This window comes from Melospiza melodia, chromosome 4 (genome assembly GCF_035770615.1).
Source record: "Melospiza melodia melodia isolate bMelMel2 chromosome 4, bMelMel2.pri, whole genome shotgun sequence".
Taxonomy (NCBI): domain Eukaryota; kingdom Metazoa; phylum Chordata; class Aves; order Passeriformes; family Passerellidae; genus Melospiza; species Melospiza melodia.
In genome coordinates this window covers 65953455-65972575 of record NC_086197.1, presented here as the reverse complement: position 1 = coordinate 65972575, position 19121 = coordinate 65953455, and the positions used below count along the sequence as shown (strand labels likewise).

General features: G+C 38.7%; 2 long non-coding RNA genes across 2 annotated transcripts in view; one reads left to right on the top strand and one right to left on the bottom strand.

The window, feature by feature from the left end:
• Positions 1-19121, top strand: part of LOC134417600 (uncharacterized) — a 117392-nt gene that overhangs the window by 77900 nt on the left and 20371 nt on the right. The gene's annotated exons all lie outside the window — the stretch shown is intronic.
• The window catches only part of LOC134417599 (uncharacterized), an 83461-nt gene continuing 69397 nt past the window's right edge, over positions 5058-19121 (bottom strand). The window contains exons 3-4 of the long non-coding RNA XR_010027597.1: positions 18369-18444; positions 5058-15295 (exon numbers count right to left, since the gene is read on the bottom strand). This is a non-coding gene — a long non-coding RNA (uncharacterized LOC134417599). The remainder of the gene's footprint in view (positions 15296-18368; positions 18445-19121) is intronic.

Sequence of the window (19121 nt, the reverse complement as noted above, 5' to 3'; positions counted from 1 at the left end):
AATATAGGTCATGTATATTTTTACTGTGTTACAAGTAAACTCCTTAATGAGTCCTACAATAACACTTTTGTCTGGCTGTACCCAAAGATCAGAATTTCCCAGGGGGAAAGGTCTGTATCACTGTTAAAGTACTTGTGGTATCTACCAGACCTTTCATGTAAACATTTTTAAGAAGAAGAAAATGGGCCAATTTGATTACTGTGGTTGTAGCACATTTCACCACTGTTTCTGTTCTATGGCATGTCTTAATTTACCAAAAATACTACCTGGAGGATAACCTGCGGACTCTTATCTCACTTATGCTTCTGTATGGTTCAAGATGAGGTCACCACCTGTCTTGGAGTTGTAAATCCTGGCCTGAAAGCTCAACCTGTTTGTGTCAGTGTTTAGTTTATCTATGCAGATATGGAAAGATTATATGTAGGACTGATAGCATTCAGGAGGTATTTTTATCAAAAATAAGTGGTTGGAAATATCACTGACAAATTTTACAATCAGGTAAAATTTCCATCAAATTTCTGCATTAGCAAGAGATTTAAATTTTAAAAATCCTCTAACAATGTTTTCTAACAATGCAGTAATGTCTTAGACTTCTTAATTCAATTTAATTATATTGCAAGGTCTATATAACAAAATCGCATGTGAAAAAAGTTCTACTTTTTTTATATCTTTGAGTAGGAGTGTCTAATTTGGTATTATGCTTCTAAAGAAATGCCTTAGGTTGCAAATGCAAGATGTGGCTGGGGGTGTGTATTCTATTGCCATCTGTTAGAGGTGGGGCAGTTGTCTTCAGTTAATGGGCCACCCATTAAAACCAAGTGGGGCAGTTTTCTTCATCTCTTCCACAACCCATCCTCCCTCCGGGAGGTATCTCCTGTTCATGGGCCACTGAGTCTCACTGCATGACTGATAAAATAACATCATCCCATTGTGGGATACTCTGCCCAGGGGGAGGAGCCAAGCATTCCTAACTGGATATAATCTGAGTTGGAATACCACAGGCAACCTTTTCCCACCAGATTCCCAGGCCCATCTACACCACCACCAGACCTTCAAAGGAAAACTACACCCTTCTACAGGATCACTGCTTCAACAGAAACACATCTGTCTCTCCAGGAGGGCTGCAGCCACCCTTTAATCAGACTGCTACCAGCACCCTGACCAAGCGTCAGGTTGTATTCTGACTCTGTCAATGTTTTTTTCTATTACTGCACTTTAAAAATTATTTTTACTTTTCATAAGTAATTGTTATTCCTACTCCCATATCTTTGCCTGAGAGCCCTTTCATTTCAAAATTGTAATAATTCAGAAAGAGGGAGTTTACATTTTCCATTTCAAGAGAGGCTCCTGCCTTCCTTAGCAGACACCTGTCTTTTCAAACCAAGACAGGGAAACCACCCGTCACATTTTTGAACTGGTGAAGATATCCCTATTAATATGGTTTGATTTGATTAAACTTCAGATTAAAATAGAAAAATAATTTACTTGTTTCAAGAGAGGCTTGAAAAACATTATTTTTCTGTTCCTTTGTGATATCAGCAAGCCCTGTTCAGCTGCCTGAAACACTTTGTAGGAGTCGAGTTTGAGTTTTGCCCTCAGCTGTCTAGATTAAACAGTCTGAAGATCCATAAGGGTGGGATAGGACATGTAGGCACAATGCTCCCAAACTGGCAGCTGTTCACTTCGACAATAGCTTGTTTCAGTTAGCTCTTCATTTTCCAGTGTACGAGATACATTTGCTCTCAAATTTCCAAGGGTCACATCAAAGCACTTGCATGAAGATTTATTATGTTGTTAAAAAAAAAGAGGTGACTTTCTTTACAAGACAGATCCACAGGTAAAATGAATGTTGATTTTTAAATTTTTTTTCTTCATGTCAAGTTTTGTCCTCAGAATTCAGAAGTTGTTTTTTATGTAGCCTTTTTACTTCCCTTGGGGGATGTTATGCCTAAATGAACCTTATCATTCCAGTGACTATATCTTTAAACAGAGGTGTAAGGAAGAGATACTGCAGTACCTTTGAATTTTAGAAGTGTAGTACATGCTACAGTTCAGGTTGGAAAAACTGTAAGCATGCTATCTGCTAGAAGCCATTTCAATCACAGAATTTATTAAAAGTGTTCTTTTTTCTGATCATGATGCACTGCATCACAAATATAGCTTTTTATAAGTATTAATGTTTGCTACAAGCAGGTGAAGCAAGAAAATATATAAATAAAGGGGCATAAAGTAGGATTAAGTGGAATCACTCCTCAAGGATTATCAGAGCACCTTATATCTCATAGAGCCTTATATCATCATATCATGTGGAAACTGCTTCTATTTTATGAGATTCTTTTTAATTCCTAACCCTTGCCCTTCTTCATTACAGCAGACTATTTTGCTTGATATTAGTATTTTAACCACTTAGTAGCTTAAATTTAGCCATTTAGCCTTATGAGGCACTCAACTTCATACATTTTTTTAAAATATAAATTAACTATTAGCCACTACACCACTGTTTCATTTTTACATTTAAATAATATTTTCAATTTTCTTGCCAATTCATGCAAATTAGTAAAGGTCTTTAAACATGACACAGTTATTTTTTTCTCTTTGCACTGATGTCTGTTAGTGGGCCTTTTAACAGCAAGGTGTTGCAAGATCAGTTGCCAATAACATGACTTCCAAAAAAGTCCAATGCTGACACTTCCCTAAGAAATCTCTTGGCTTTCTTAACACTTCTTACAGGTGATTTCCACCACCCTGTCTCCAAATGCTCAGCCTAAGGCCTCGCTTTACATTTATGAGGTTTTTTTCCCTACTATGCCTTCTCAGAGCAATGAAGACAAGTTATGAGGACTAGATTGAAATGTTCAACAATTCTCATCATTGCTATTTGCATTAGGAAGCTTCCACCTGGTCAAGCTCTGTCCAGCAGGATAAACAAAGACAATTACAATGTCAGTGTTTTCTAAAGAGCCACTTTTGCAGAAAATGGCTTTCCTTTTATCTAATAAAAGTGCAATTGAATGTAATTTTGTTCTTTTAAGTAAACGGTTCTCTAAAAGAGATACAATTACAAAATCACAACTTAATCTGTAAAAAGACAATGCTCAACAGGTTCCAAGAAGTAGATCCTGGATTATCTTTTGAGTTCTTCAAAACAGTCTTCCAAGTGCCACTGCTTAATAACAACTGATAGTTGCACTTTTTGTACATAAACTTAGTCCTTGAAGATTTGCAGCATAAGACAGCCATCTTGTCTTCTTTTGTTGTTAGAGGAAAATAGAGGGACTGGATTGCCTTATGGCTGCTCCTGGCTACAGATAAAACCTAGAAAATCATCTATGACTGGTCAGCACATTTTTTATCTTTCACTAAAAGAAGCTTTATAAAATCAATCCTATGTGTAAAGTTACCATCCTCTGGTGAATCTGGGTAGGAATCCAGCTGTTCCTCCAACCCCTACAAAACTCCAGAGTCTCTCCAGATGATTTCTTTCTTTGTTGAAAGAAGACTTTTGTCCAATCCTGTAGATTTCATAGCCATTTCACTCTCCTTGTTAGTTCCTACTCAGATCATATGAATCTTTATTAAAGGTCTACACAACTCACTATGAAATTAATTGAAAGTTTCTCTCTGATTTCACAAGGCTCTGAACTAAGCCTTTTTGCTTGCATTGTAGCCCTATAGGACTTTTCTAGTCTTCTCTCTTTTCTAGTCAATTCTCTAAACTTGATGATCAGCTCCTGATTCAAACAGCTGCCAAATATCCTGCTGGGCACTAAGTAACTGCTGCTAATTTCCCATTGCATAGATAATGAAGCCTGACATACATACAACACAGCACGTGAGATTCAATTTCAGCTTTCTAAACTATACTAAATGGAGACATTAGCTGTAATTTCACAGTTTATTTTCTTTGATTTCTGAGTAGATAGAGCTTAAAGCTACCGCAAATCCTTCATGTGTATTTTTTTTATACACACCTGATTTCTCCCATATTCCATTATTATTAAGAGCATTCAGGAGTGTTACTGTCATTCACTGACGTGCTCTGTGCCAAAATACCCACATGTTGTAATGTTTGTTATGGCAGGGTGTAAGAGTCTGGGGAGAAAAAGCACTTCGAGGCATAGGATCTGCTCTTGCTTGCAGGAATGAATTAGGGGTACTTGTATAACCAAGACCAGAGAAATGCTTGCCACAACTTTTCTCATTGTTCTGCTGTTTCAACTTCTTGAGAGCCCAGATCAGTTTTGTGCAATGGCTCTGCTGTCATTTCTCGGGGGGTTACAATAGGAAGCTGTCGCCTGCCTCATGAAGCTCCCAGTTGCTCTGTCATGTAGCCAATGCCAGTGTTTCCCACATGAGTCTGGGCTGCTATTCCAAGGCTCTTCTCTGCTGCTTTCATGACAGATGGTGCACAGCTCTGCAGCAGCCACAGCCAAAAGTAACTCGTGGAGGTGTGATTCCACCATAAAGATTTTCCAGCATTGCTGCTCAGAAAAACTCCAGTGACAGGAAGTGACAGTTAAAAATTCTATTATGCACCCAGAAGCGTTTATTCACCCCTCATTGAACACAGACATGGAGTGCCAATTTGCATTACCTGAGCATCATGAATTTTTGCTGCATCAAAGCTATGTTGCATTCTGGCTTGCCAAGCTGGTCTGGGGAACAGCTGTAGTCTTGTGGAGTCTTTAACAGTCCTCGGAACCACACATGTCTGAGAAGCTGCAGGGTCAGGAAATGGGCTAACAGCGAGGGCTTGTCATCTGGGGCAGTGGAAAAGAGCAAGAGCAGCAGTGCAGCTGGGTGGGCTCTGTGAGTCTGGTGGCAGCTCCTCAGTAGCACAGTCTCCTGCCTTTGCCTGCTCGTGGCTGCCTCACAGCTGACTTAGGGACGTATGCGAGCATCACATGGCAAAAGCAGAAGAGCCTTGTCTGATATTGAGCCTGCAGAAAGCCCAGATTTAAGGCAGTCTTAAGAAAAGAGAAGATGGTGCAGACCAGAGACTAAAAGTATTATGTGGGTTCTTAGGAGGCATAAAGAAAACTCTAGCATAGGGACAATTAATTGAAGCAAGAGAGATTTATTTTTAAATGGGCTACCTATTCCCCAAGGAAGTTAAGGCCACAAGTAATTCTACTGGGACCCAATAAAGAGGAACAACAGTTTTTAATACACACTTCTTTAAAAATAACACGAAAATAGAACTTCTGGGGAAAAAATTAGCATGCATCTCACCTCAGTGACCTAATACTGATAATGACCATTATAAAATTACAAAGGCATATTTGGGGCTCTTTGGATACTATAAACATTTAGGCTCCTCAGCAACAGGATCCATACTAGCGGTCATACCCTAAAATAATGCAGGCTAGCAACCTATGGCATTTGCATCAAAACATCTTAGAGCTGAAAACAGGCATTGAATTTTCAGTGTCATTTCAGTTAAGTCAATAAATTGTCTTTATCTCTCCTCCTTTCTCATCCAGGCTCTAGCTGGCTTCATTTCCCCACTGATGGTCTTCACTTCTGTGATTTCTCAACTTGAGGCAGTATGATTGCTTGTTGACAGTGAATGTACTACATAATGTGTGTACTTCTAAATTGCTTTGAAGCTGATAAGTCTTTCTAATAAGCTTTGAGACAGTGCTCAGTATGTTTAATGTTTCTATTCTTTTTTATGGAATCAAAAACCATTGCCAATATTTTTTTTCCTTGTTTAAAGCTTCTTGCCCCTAATCAGCTGGAAGAGGGAGAGGACTTGTGCTACAGGTGCACAATTCTGAGCACAGCTGTCTCTCCTGACTGTTTATGAAGGCTTGTCATAGAAAACAAGACTACTGCCAACCTAGCTTGTAACAGGAAAATATGTATTCACTGATTATTATTTTTGTTTGGGTTTTATTCCTCTGTAAAATAAAAATGCAGATGTAGAGCTCTATGTGTTGTTGGCAGTGGTGCCCCACAGGTCTTGTCACAGTAAATTAAAAGAAAATAGATATTTGCTAATTTGTGGTTAGAAAAAAATTAAAATTAAAAAAAGGCATTAAAGTGATAGTCCCTTCATAAGTCTGGCAACAACAGGGAAAAACAACTTCACAGCCTGATGTTGTTGCAGCTTGGCAGCCAAATGGGTTTGTGTAGGCTGCTGTTGGCAGCAGTTTTCATTAGCTTAGGGCCTCCTTTCTGGAGAGACAGAGCTGAGCTGCCACACACAGATGTCCAGTCTGTGCAAGCAGGACTCACTTGTACACTGTCCTGCTGAGCAGCCCCCCTGAGCATCTCCCATCTGCCTGCCTTTAAGTGCAATTCTCTTATCATTATGACATCTTCCTTCAATATCTGGGCTTTAATTTATACGTTTGCTTTAAGCTAAATTTCCTGTTATGATAAAATAACAATTAATAATCATGGCAGAACTTCTCAGCAAGGAGAACTGAGTCACATTTCTGTATACTTTGAATAAATGCCACCATCGCTACAAACTGCTGATTGGAATAGAGCATTGTTTTAATTATTATTAGTATTTCTGCTTCACCTAGTAAGCTAATATGCAAAGCTAATATAGGATCACTGTAATGTTTATTGATTACCTTTGGTAAATCCCACAAATGAGAGGGTACTTGCAGAAAAAAGGAAAGCAGCACAACTATGGATCAGATTATTGCTATCCTTCTGGGGCATCTGGTCCCATGACTGCAATAAGATCGGAAGGATTTAGCTCTTTTTCTTTCTGACTCTGAAAAGAAATATGACATTATGAATTCTTCTCTGAGAGGCAAAATAGAAGGAATTAATCACATCCTCATGACAAGAGAATTCTTCTAAAGTAACGGCCATTACTAGAAAATATTTTAAAACATTTTTTAGAAAATGTATTCTTATTGATGTTGTACTGATTATATTTCAGCAAACACTTTCTATATGATGATGTTTTAAAAGTTAGAGCTTTTCAGAACTCTGGAGATGAACCTTGTGAAGATTCAGAATTTTTCAGGATGCAGAAAGGCTCCTAGATAAATTGTGTATAAGGAATAATGTGTAGCTTTAGTATCTTCCTCTTACAAAACTTTTCTCAACATCTCTGTACTAAGACAAATTTTTCAGTGCAGCTAGCATTTGGACTGGAAGGAATAAAGTTTTGGAACTTGAAGGGATAAACCCTCAGGATGCAGTGATGTTTGCTCTGTTATTGTATATGTCCCAAGAATGTGGGTTTTTTACTCTGTAAATGAGAGTTTGAAGGCTCTCTAGAAAATAAAACTTATTTGCTATTTTATTGTCAGTACCTCCTGAGAAGGAAGCTTTATTCAATCAATAGAAGAAAAGATCACTACAGCACTTTACCATGCTGGCAGCAATGTTTTAAGAAAACAACTAGATCAAAATCTTAGGTGATAGAAATTAATTTGTGTGAGCAAGAAATTGCCTCCATTGTGCAGCTGAGGAGCTTTACTCTGGCAGTTCTTTGTTTTGCTTCTGAATTGTGGTAGGGTTTTTGAAGTTTGGAGGGGGTTGGTTATATTGGAGTCCATTTTCTTTTAGCTCTGCATCTTGATGTGATATATCCAGGTTCAGCACAGCCCAGTACTTTGAGTGAGACAGCTGAGGACTTTATTGCATTGTCTTAAATATTTCCTTTGTGGCTCTAAACTCAATTTGGCTATGTTAAAGTTAAGACCAGGCAAACAAATATGTCATATGTCCATCTCCTGTCTCTGCATTATTTAAATAGCAGTGGAATTCTGTCTCAATTTACTTCCTCTGTGGCTTAACTTGTATGTATTTAGCCCTTCTAATATTTCTGTAAGTCTGTTTCGCAAGTGAATTATCACTTTTGTTTTGCTACCCTGGATTTCTTTCAATCTGTCCCTGTTTCTTGTGTAATGAGATGTCCAGAACTGCTGCAGGTGTAGTTGTATGTATTGCCCTACATAGATGAAATACCTTCTGTAGATTAAATGCTATTTAAAGAGCTGTGGACTTTCTGCTATCAAACTGCATTGCAAAAGAATTTCTTGATTGCCTCAACGTTATGACTAGGTCCCTTTCTGTATGTTCAACAGTGAGGTGTTAATTTTGATTTTTAAATTTTTTTTATTAATGGAAACAACTGAAGAAACATAGCCTTTTCATTCCCATAGAAATCTGAGGCAGCTAAACTGATTAAGTTGCTCCCTATTACTTGGTGAGGTTAAGTAAGATGTGCCCAGTATGAAATTTATAAAAATTAAGCTACAGCCTAAGTGACATGGAAGTGAACTGAAGAGAAAGCGAACATGATTCTGTGAAAGAAAGACAGTTCAGTCCATGCTCACACCTTCTGGTACATGTAAATTACAAATGCAACTCCTTCTTGAATTGACTCATTATGTAGAAGGCAGAACCAATGCAGAGCTAACTTGTATATTAGGCATGCTTTACATAAGGCAAGCATAGGCATCTCTCTGACATTAAAATTGCACATTAAAAGATCTGAAGGAGTAGTGGTCAAAAAATCACAGTCAGGAATGTTATTTTTCTCTCAGAAAATATGACATCTTTAAAATTCAGCAGTTCCCTTGATGTCTGTCAATGTGTCTGTTTATTTTGAGGAAGAAAAAGATGAAATGTTGCTTTTTGGTAAGGTCAAAACCTTTCCTTTTCAAGCACACCTGGAATGCTTTGATTGTTTCAAGACTCACATTCTCACTTTGCAAAAAAAAAAAAAAGTGTATATCAGTATGCTTTAAAATTGATAGCATATTTACATTTATTTACTTTTATAGACTAACTAAAATAAATCTATTTAGGGTTGTCTAAAACATATACTTCAGTTGATGCTGCTGGCTCTATGATTAAAAAAATCATTAAGAAGATTTTATTTCTCTTTACTATTAGAACAGCATTTTGAAGGGATAGAAATAGTATATTGGATATTGAGCTACCTTTGAAACACTGAACATAGTGTACAAGGTCAACAAAGCAAAAAGCCAGGTTAGGTCACACACAGATGCAAGAACACCAGATACCCATATTAGTACACAAGCTGGGCTCAGCTGTTCTATTTCAAACACCAGCTCAGATAATTCAGCTCAACTGGGACAAGTTTTATAGCAACTCTTTTATTGCAATCTTCCTTCAGAGCTAGTGACATACGTAAAATCAAAGCTCCATTGAAGAGCGAAACTCTGCCTATGACTTTAACCTGTGTCTTTGTCAGAACCTTGTACAAGGCCAAATGAGTCAGCAACCTCCTGTTCTTTGTGGAAAGATTCTGAGAGAATTTTTGAAGAATTTTCCTCTAAGGAGGTTAATTTGCAGCTAATGAAAACATATGGTTTTGGCAGTACCAATCTCTAAGGAATGCAGTCAACCTTTCTTTTATTTTCCTCCTTTAGAAAGTAACAGCGTAAGTAGTGAGCTCACTACCAGTAAATCACCAAGTAGCATGAAGTACTCCAAATGTAATCATAACTATCCTCACTTGAAGAAGACTTGGAATGAAGTGAATCATAACTGCACTTCATAACAAAGATAATATTGTGAAAATGTTCCTATTCAGAAGCAATGAGTCATGCTACAATGACCATAACTTAATCATTCTGACTAAACAGAGATCAACATTTACAACTGAATGTGTTACATTCTGAAATATTTTGGAGAGATAAATATGGCAAAGTATAAGAAGTTGTAAAAGCTACCACTGTATATTAGTTCATGTGACCTAAAAGCTACTAGTTTCACTTGCAAAAACTGTGGTCAGTGAGCTGTGAAAGGCACTTACTATTTCAAAAATGTCTTGAAAACATTTTTCAGTATCAGGAATAATCCACTTCACCTTTTAACACACTGTTTATTTTCCTTTCACAGAAGATTAATGCGACAATAAATCCTTGGTATGGTTGATAATAAAGACAGCATGGATGATCTCAAAAGGAGCATTTTGCTTTTTCCCTTAATGTAACTTAGTATTCAAAATTGTATTAAGTTTGCCAGTGACACTAAATTGGGAGGAGCTGCCAATTCCCTTGAGAACAAAGAGGCCCTACAGAGAGACCTTGACGAATTAGAGAGACGGGCAATCACCAACCATATGAAGTTTAACATGGAAAAGTGCCAGATTCTGCACTTGGGATGAGGCAACTCTGGTTGTGTGCGTAGACTGAGGAATGAGAGGCCAGAGCAGCTTTATGGAAAGGGACCAGGGGGTAGCAAGGGAGGGGACAGTACTGTTCTGCTCTGCACTGGAGTGGCCTCACCTTGAATGCTGTGTGAAGTTTTGGTCACCACCATATAAGAAAGATGTTAAATTATTAGAGAGTGCCCAAAGGTGAACAAGAAGGATGGTGAAGGGCTTTGAGGTAAATCTGTGTGAGGAGTGGCTGAGGACACTTGATTTGTTCAGCAGGAGATTGAGGGGACACCTCACTGCACTTTTCAACATACTCACAAGGGAAATGGAAGGTCAGGTAGTGACCTCTTCATGACCAGTGATAGGACCCAATGAAATGGCCTGAAGTGTGGGAAAAGCAGGGCACTCCTGACGTCCGGGAGAGGAATGACAAGGAGGACTCCATAATATCAGAAGGCTAATTAATTACTTTAGTACACCATATTATTGTATACTATATTACACTGAATCTGCACCAAGCACTCAACTGCCTAGAATCTTGTGACTGTCAGCATGACACACACATGGATTCAATTGGTCAATAAATCAAAACACTCACACCAGAATCCAATTACCAATTCCCTTCAGGTAAACAATCTTCCTCAATGCATTCCACTTGTGAACAACAAGAAGCGCAGCAATTGAGATAAGAATTGTTTTTTCTTTCTCTGAGGTTCAGAGAATGTGAATCCCAGAAAATATCCTTGGGAAGTTGTTCCTTCCTTTTCTCTATGAAGAGAAATGTGGCTCCACCTGAAGTTATTTCAGGGGAGGTTTAGGTTGGATAAAAGGAAAAGGCTTTACACCAAGAGGGTGTTTGAGCACTTGCATCTGTGCAAAGTGGTCACAGTACCAAGCCTGTCAGAGTTCAAGAAGCATTTGGATAATGCTTTTTAGGCACATGGCGTGACTCCTGAGGTGTCCTGTGCAGGGCCAGCATTTGGACTTCATGAATTTTGCAGGTGCCTTCCAACTCAGCATATTCTATGATTCTATGACTTTTCTATACTTTTCACTTTTTTCTAACTGTTGATAAAAACCTATTATGGAGTGGCAGTTTGCTATCAAATGGCCCTTTAAAGGACTGGTTTATAATCCCATATCTAAGGACCTTGTATTCCTCTTGGTCTAGTATAGATTTAATATCTTCCCCTTAAAAACTCACAAAACATAATTTTTAAAAAATCAAGTTTAAAAGTAAAAATCTCAAGCACATTTTTTTTTTAGTACTGTCAAACACTGAACAGCCCTCATTGTAACAGCAACTTGTGTCCTGGGCTGTGTTAGAAGTGTTACCAGTGGGTCAAGGGATATTATCCTTTTGCTCTACTCAATGCTGGGGAAACTGCACTTGGAGTTCTGAGTTCATTGCTGAGCTCCCCAGTGCAAGGGAGACTTGGACATAGTGCAAGGAGTCAAGTGCATCACCACTAGGAAGATTAATATACTCAAACTGGAGCATCCCTCATATCAAGAAAGGCTGAGAATATGAACCATTCAGCCTGGAGAAGAGAAAACTCATAAGGATTTTCTCAATGTGTGTAAGTACCTGAAGGAAAGGTATACAGAAGAAGCAGCCAGGCTCTTTTCAGTGGTGGCAAGGGACAAGACCAGAGCAAAGGTCCTGTCAATGGGCACAAAGTCAAATGCAGGAGTTTCCTTGTGAGGGTGGCCAAGTACTGGACAGGTTGCCCAGAGATCTTGTGGAGGTATTCATCACTGGAGGTATTAAAAAATTATCTGGATATGTTCTTGGACAAAGGGTTGTTGATGTCCCTGCTTGAGCAAAGGTGCTGGACCAGATGGCCTCCACAGATGCTTTCAAACCTCAACCATTCTGTGACTCTGTGATCTCTTCTGAGTATCTGAGTATTGGTCATGAACAGAATTGGTAGAGTTTGAGTAAAACAAGAAGCACTGAACTCCATTCTAAATTTATATTGGATCACTAATAAGCTTCATAAACTTTGGAGAGTGATTTTTTCCTGAACTCTGCTGTTCCTGTACATCTACCATAACTTCTGCACACAATGCTTTCAAACTTATGGCTTAGTCCATGTATTCCCCCTTCGACCATGGTGAATCTTCTGCAGAGATATTTCTAATTTATTGTCCACCTCCAAGTTCTTTTACTGATATCATATCCATCTGGTGGTGCTGTGCTGATACCATAAGATCTCCTGCTGAACACTATTCTCTTGCTTCTTTGTAGCAACCTGTCTGTATCCATCCTTTGAGACAGGGAACATCTGGTTTTTATACACTGATTAACCTTGAATGGAGACTCCAGGGCTCTCAGGTAATACAAACAGATGATGACGATAGCAATACAATGTGAGGCTCCAGTCTAGCATATTGATTTCACCTACATATAAATATCAAGTTTTGGAATAAAATCTGGTGCTTCAAAATCTGTTTTTAAACTGTTAAATATTTCCCTGGAACAATTATTCCATCTTTGCTTTTCTAGCTAGTCCAAAATTGAGATTTTTAAAATTTTCCTGTTCAGATAGCACTGTAATTTATACCTACTAGATGGAATTAAAGAATACTTTCTATAGGGAAGTGAAGCACAAAAATATTTTCATAGATTGTGAGAGCAAAGTTTTGCTTAGAGGCATAGAAAGCCTCTAAGCTTTTCTTCTTTTTCCTTCATAAAAAATAAGAACAATTACTTTTTTTACACAAAGATGCCATCAAAACCATTCTACACAATTGTGCAGGCCTTCTATCCTTGAATAAAATACAGTGGAAAGAAGTCAATAAAGGAATCCAATTTTAAAACATCACAAAATTTATAATGGTTTTTAAGAGCAAAGGAGGTCATATCCTTTTGGAGAATATCAGTTCTAGATGTCAAGGATACAACATACTTTTAATCATTATTTTTCTCACTGATTTTGTTGGGCCTTTCTTACTCTAGATGTAACAATTTTAGATCTCTAGTGAAAGCAAATGGAAGAATTCAGATGAAGCCAAAGGTAAACATGAGGAAAAAAATGAAAACCGACCACAGCTGGGTAAATCCTCTTCTTTAGTGTTAATTCAGATAAACTGTTGGTATTTTCTTTTTAAAGACAGTTTAAGCACTGCATGGTGCATTCTCTTTCTAGAAAGAGTAGTACATCATTGTAAAGGAGGACTTGAATAGGGGAGTTGGAAACTTGGTTCCTAACTTCCGTCTTAGTGAGACAACCTATTCAAACTTTACATTTGTACAATTTTCCTGCTATCAGGGAAAAACGAAGAGTGTTAATAATGTGGAACAACAAGATAGCTAGCACTACTGCTGGTTGCTATTTTTTTTCACTGTACAAGAAAACAGGTACTGTTTTTGTCCTCTCCTAAAATCCCTTCTGCTTGGGGTCATAGCCAGGCCCTGCAGCCAGTACACTCTCATGCGTCGTACCAGCACGTTTTGCTGTGCCACGAGCTACTCCCACCCATCCACAGCTCCTGTTAGAGCAGCTCTGCATTTTCAGCAGGGCAATATGCCCTGGGACAGGTAGGCTTCCCAGTAAATGGAATAGCCAAGTTGCCCCTCTGAAAACAGCAAGCTGGAAACCAGCCCCTTTCAATGGGATATGTTTAGGCAGCTCAGCTGGATGGAATGAGCACACTGGCTCTCTGTGAGAGGTTTATGCAGCCAGTTGTATATCCAGAAGTGGAAGGTCTGCCTTGGTTTAGTGGCTGCTAACAGTGGAGGAAGTCTGCCTGGAAAGTGGTTTTTGTGTCAACGGTGTGTGGTGGTTTGACTCCAGCTGGATGTCAGGTGCCCACCAAAGTTGCTATATCTCTTTCCTCCTCAGTTGGATAGAAAATATAATGAAAGACTCCTGGACTGAGAAAAGGACAGGGAGAGACATTTTATCTTTACCATCATAGGCAAGACAGACTCAGCTTGGGGAAATTATTCTATTACCAATCAAATCAGAGTAGGGTAACAGGAAACAAAAACTAAATCCTAAACTGTCCACTCCTCCCTTCCTCCCAGGTTTAACCTCAGTCCAGATTTTGTCTATCTCCTTCTCCCCAGTGGAGCAGGAGAATGAGGAATCAGGGCTGTGATCACACATCTCTGCTGCTCCCTCCTCCTCAGGGGGAGGACTCCTCACACTCTTCTCCAGCTCCAGTGTGGGGTCCCTCCAACAGGAGACAGTCTCCACAAACTTTCCAAATGTAAGTCCTTCCCAGGGTTTCAGCTCTTCTGCTCCAGCAGGGTCCCTCCCTCAGGGTGCAGTCCTTCAGGAGCACACTGCTCCAGAGTGGGTTCTCCATGGGGTCACCACTCCTGCCAGCAAACCTGCTCACTGTGGGCTCCTCTCTCCACGGGGCCACAGCTCCTGCCAGGCCCCTGCTCCAGCACGGGTTTCCCACAGGGTCACAGCCCCCTTCAGACCTCCACCTGCCCCAGTGTGGGCCCTCCCCAGGCTGCAGGTGGATCTCTGTTCCTCCATGGGCCTCCATGGCCTGCAGGGTCCCATCCTGCCTCACCCTGGGCTGCACCACGGGCTGCAGGGGAATCTGCTCTAGCAGCAGGAACACCTCCTGCCCCTCCTTCTGCACCGACCTTGGTGTCTGCAGAGCTGTTCGCTGTTCCTCCTGCATATTCTCACTCCTCTCTCTGGCTGCTGTTCCAGAAGTTCTCCCCTTTCTTAAATCTGTAATCCCAGAGGCACTACCACCATTGCTGACGGGCTTGGCCTTGGCCAGCAGCAGGTCCATCCTCAGAACAGAAGCCACCCCTATGGCTCCCTCATTACCAAAACCTTGTCGCACAACAGCTCTTGCAGCAAACACAGGGGCCGGCACTGGGTGCCTGCCTGCCCCATCCGGGTCCTGCAGGCGCTGTGGGGCAGGGGCCTGCCACAGCTGGGAAGCCTGAATGTCTCCCACCCCTCCTGGCAGACTGAGTCCAGCCACTAAACCAACAGAGGCAGCCTAGGAGGAGACTGGGAACGCCATCAGTAACTCTGATAGCAAGGTTAGACAATGGTGAACTGCACTCAAAGCAAACCAACACAGTTAAATTAGCAGGTGTTTAACTCCATGTTCCCTCTGCTCTCTGAAGTGGTGGCTGTGGCTCCAACGTGAGCTGGTCACTTGGAAAGTGTTTGTCTTTGCGTAGAAGATCAGTGTACAGCATGCCTACAGGAAACAAAAATTGAGAGTTATAAGTCATCAAGACAGGTGTTATTTTCTGACAGGAATACAGTGATCTAGTTTATTTACAGCCAGTCATAACAGCAAAAGAGCAGAACATAAATCTTGAAAAGGGTGTCAAAGGTGGAAAGACAGCTGTGGAAGAACATACATGCCAGGAGAAAGGAAAGCATTGGAGACAGTGATTGTTCTTGCCTTCTTTATCCCTACATATTTTAGATACATTATTAATTAAAATGATATGAGTGTGATAGCATGTCTTCTGTTCTGCAGGTGGGTTGTCAGGAAATGAAAAGTCTGAACCTTCTTGGTGCAGATATGCTGTAGCAAAATTTAACGTATAGGAAAAAGAAATTGTGAAGAAAAGAGTCAGCAAAGATCACACAGTTCAGTAGAAGATGACCCAAATTCAAACTCCTTTTAAGTGTTTACATCACTACTTTTGTTTTGTATTTCTGCTGGCTATCATCTAGGTTGTACACCATCTGAATTCATAGGGATGAAAATCGCCCTTTAAAGGCAACCAGACTTTTCGTTATATGAGTTACACATCAGAAATAGATTAAATAAAATAGAATGTCCATGAACACATCCTATCTTCCCTTCATCTAACCACAGAAGTAATGACTCATTTTTATGACACAGATGATATTGATATCAATAAACTATTACTTCTGGTTCTTAATTTTGATTCTTAATCCAATTAATTAAACTTTTTTTTAATAGTTATACATTCTATTCATGGTTGCCATGGAGAGTGAAAGTACACAGTGTAACATCAGTTCTGAATCTATTAATATGAAATTATCAGTTTGGTTATGTTTCAGCTATTTTACCAGTAATAACTATGAAAATGAAGAGAACCATGATGTTTATATGACCATTATGTGCTGTTAACCATAAATGATATGGCAGCCATGTGATTTCTTGACATTTATTAGGAGATTCTGTTCAATATCATAAAGAATTTGTGACCCTAAAATAAAAAAAAAAAACTATTTATATCCAGAACACTCTCATCCACTATGTTAAGAATGCTTCTTATCTCTTTGTACCTGGTCTCAGCCAGGATTCAGTCAGTCAGAATGTTTTTATCTCTTCGCTCTGCAAAGAGACCACATTGCTGCAAAAGAAATGTTTTGCACAGACAAGTGGATCGAAACTTTTCCACCTTCACAGTGCCCAAAAACTGCCATTATTGGAAAGGAGGTGATCCCTGCCATTTGTATGATATCATGGTAATTTGTCAAGTTGCATCAGGTGACTTTGAATCTCCTCTGTCCTGTGAAGACCAAACAGCTGCTGATGGGCTCTTGTAAATCTGAGCTCCAGCTGTAAATGAAGTTTTAACATTTAGATACCAAATAGAATACCTATTGGCAAAGATTTTTTTGTTTTTTCTTCAATAACATGCATTTGTATTTCCTCAGGTTGGAGCAAAATTTGCTGAAGTGGTTTTCTTTGTTTTTGCATATCTATTTTTAAGAGAAGTCTCTCTTTAAGAGAATCTATGACCTCGAAAGTTTTGAAATACACACAAATAAATGAGTAAAGGAAAGTAAACCCTTGCAAAAAGGAAATGGAGAAACTTATCAAGTATCTGTCCAATTTTGAATACTAGACTTTTTTATCAATAGACAATGAAGAAGTTACAAACATCTAAGACAGCCACTGATAGCTATTGATATTTATATACAGATCTATGGGAACTGTAATAATGCTAAATATACTATGAACTGATCCTTTTCAATCTGCAATTTCATGCACATTCCAGAACGTGCTAGGAGAACGTGCTAAATTACTCCAAGGAGCAATTCATCCATAGGGAAAGCAGAATATATATATATAAGGTAAAGTTGCAGTTATGGTGCACCTGTGGTTTTCTCCCTTCCCCCTTTATACAGGAATATGCTACAGGAAGCAGCTAGGTAGGGCCAATGTGATTTCACAGAGAAAAGTATTTCTCATGGATGTCAAGATAACAGTTGCTGCTATCAGCAGTCATGAGGAGAGATCAGAGGACTCTCAGGATATACTCGCAATCTATCTTGAATGCATATATTTTTTAGTGTTTTGTCTTTCTTTTTAATGTAGTATTATATACATTTTATATATATATATAATTATAAAATTTTAATATTTTAAAATAAGAATTTCACTCAAGTAATATTTCTCTTTGTCTTCCTCTTATGAGGAAAAGAAGTGGCTACAGTAACATTATTTCTACATCTTTGTAGAAATTATTTTTTGACATAATACTATTTTTTCAATTTTAACATCATATTCTTCTTATATTGACTTGAATACAGACACATGACTTTTCACAGCTTTTAGATGAAAAAATCCCTTTACATTTTCTCTCTCTCATTGAATCAAACCTCATCCTCCCAAGCAGCAGGAATGAAAGTCTTCAGAGCAAAGAGCTGAATATTGCTAAACTAGTAGCCATGAAAATTGATTCTATAGTGCATTCCAAAATTACATGATCTTCCGTGTTATTTTGGGCCACCTCAAAAGTTTATACAGACAGACATGATAGAAAGTTACATGATGAGTGAAAAGATTCAGTAAAATATGACAAGGAAATTGCTTAGATTTAAATATGAGCGTTCACAAGAAGAGAGGAGATGTGTTATAACAGTCAGTGTTTTAATTCTCAATAGATTTTAGAGTGATTATCTTATTTTCTGAAGAAGCACTAAAACCACCAAAAATCCAATTTCTTAACTGGCTTAGCAGTAATTTGCAAGGGGAAATATTGCACACAATTTCATTTGGTGGATAAAATATGGAGCTCGAAGTTAAATTATATGAGGGAGCATCCATAAATATTCTGGTAACTTGACTGGACATTAGGTGAAATTCAGTAACAGACAGTGTTCATAAAAACTCAAATAACAACCTGACTGACTTCCAGCTCTGGAAAAAGGAAAAAAAGAAAAGGAAAAAAATCAAAGTGGGAGATAGCCCAAAGTTTAATTAATTTTCACATACAAAAGTAAATGTCAGTTGGAGGGCACTTGAAAACTCTTCTTGAAATATTTTTTCCCATACTCACATATTGATAGAAGTAGCACAGTCTGATTTGCTTCAAAACACTAAATCCCAGGTAAAGGAGAAAAAAATCTCCAAAACTATGAAAGAAAAGCAGAAAAAATGTCATTGTTTTTTCTTGATCCAGACTGGCCTTGCAATACCAGTAGTTTCAACATTTTTCTGCAGTATTTTGTGAGCAACTTTCACATGACATAAGTGATAGAAAGCATTTGTGAAAGGTACTGCATAAATGATTTCCCACATGATTTTCTGCTACTTCATGGGTTCCAAAATCAAATATCCATAGCTCTCTGTCATACTGAGGTGAAATAAGCATAAGAAGCACCCCATTTGTCTCAGTTCTTGACCAACCTTAAAAATAAAAAGGTTGCACTTATATACAAACAAAGACAACCACATAGCAATGCAAAAAGAACCCTTTAGTGTTTTTCAGCTTTGGGATTTTGACTCAAATATTACTAGGGCTTTAATTGCTGACAATTACATGTTTTCAATGTAAAATAAAAATCACAATTCTACATAGTCCATCTTAGTTTACAGATTGACTATTGCCTTTGAGCCTTAAGCAGTATATGCTACCAATCTCTTTGCTGTAGTGCTTGCAGGAGTTAAAACTGGAGGCTAGCTAAACACATTGGTTTACACCACTTTATTTATGTTTCTTTATGCTTCATATGCTTCCATAGAGCTTCACAGCAATCATCCATTTCCCATCTGCTTATCTGAGAAGCAGAAGGTTCAAAAATACCAATAC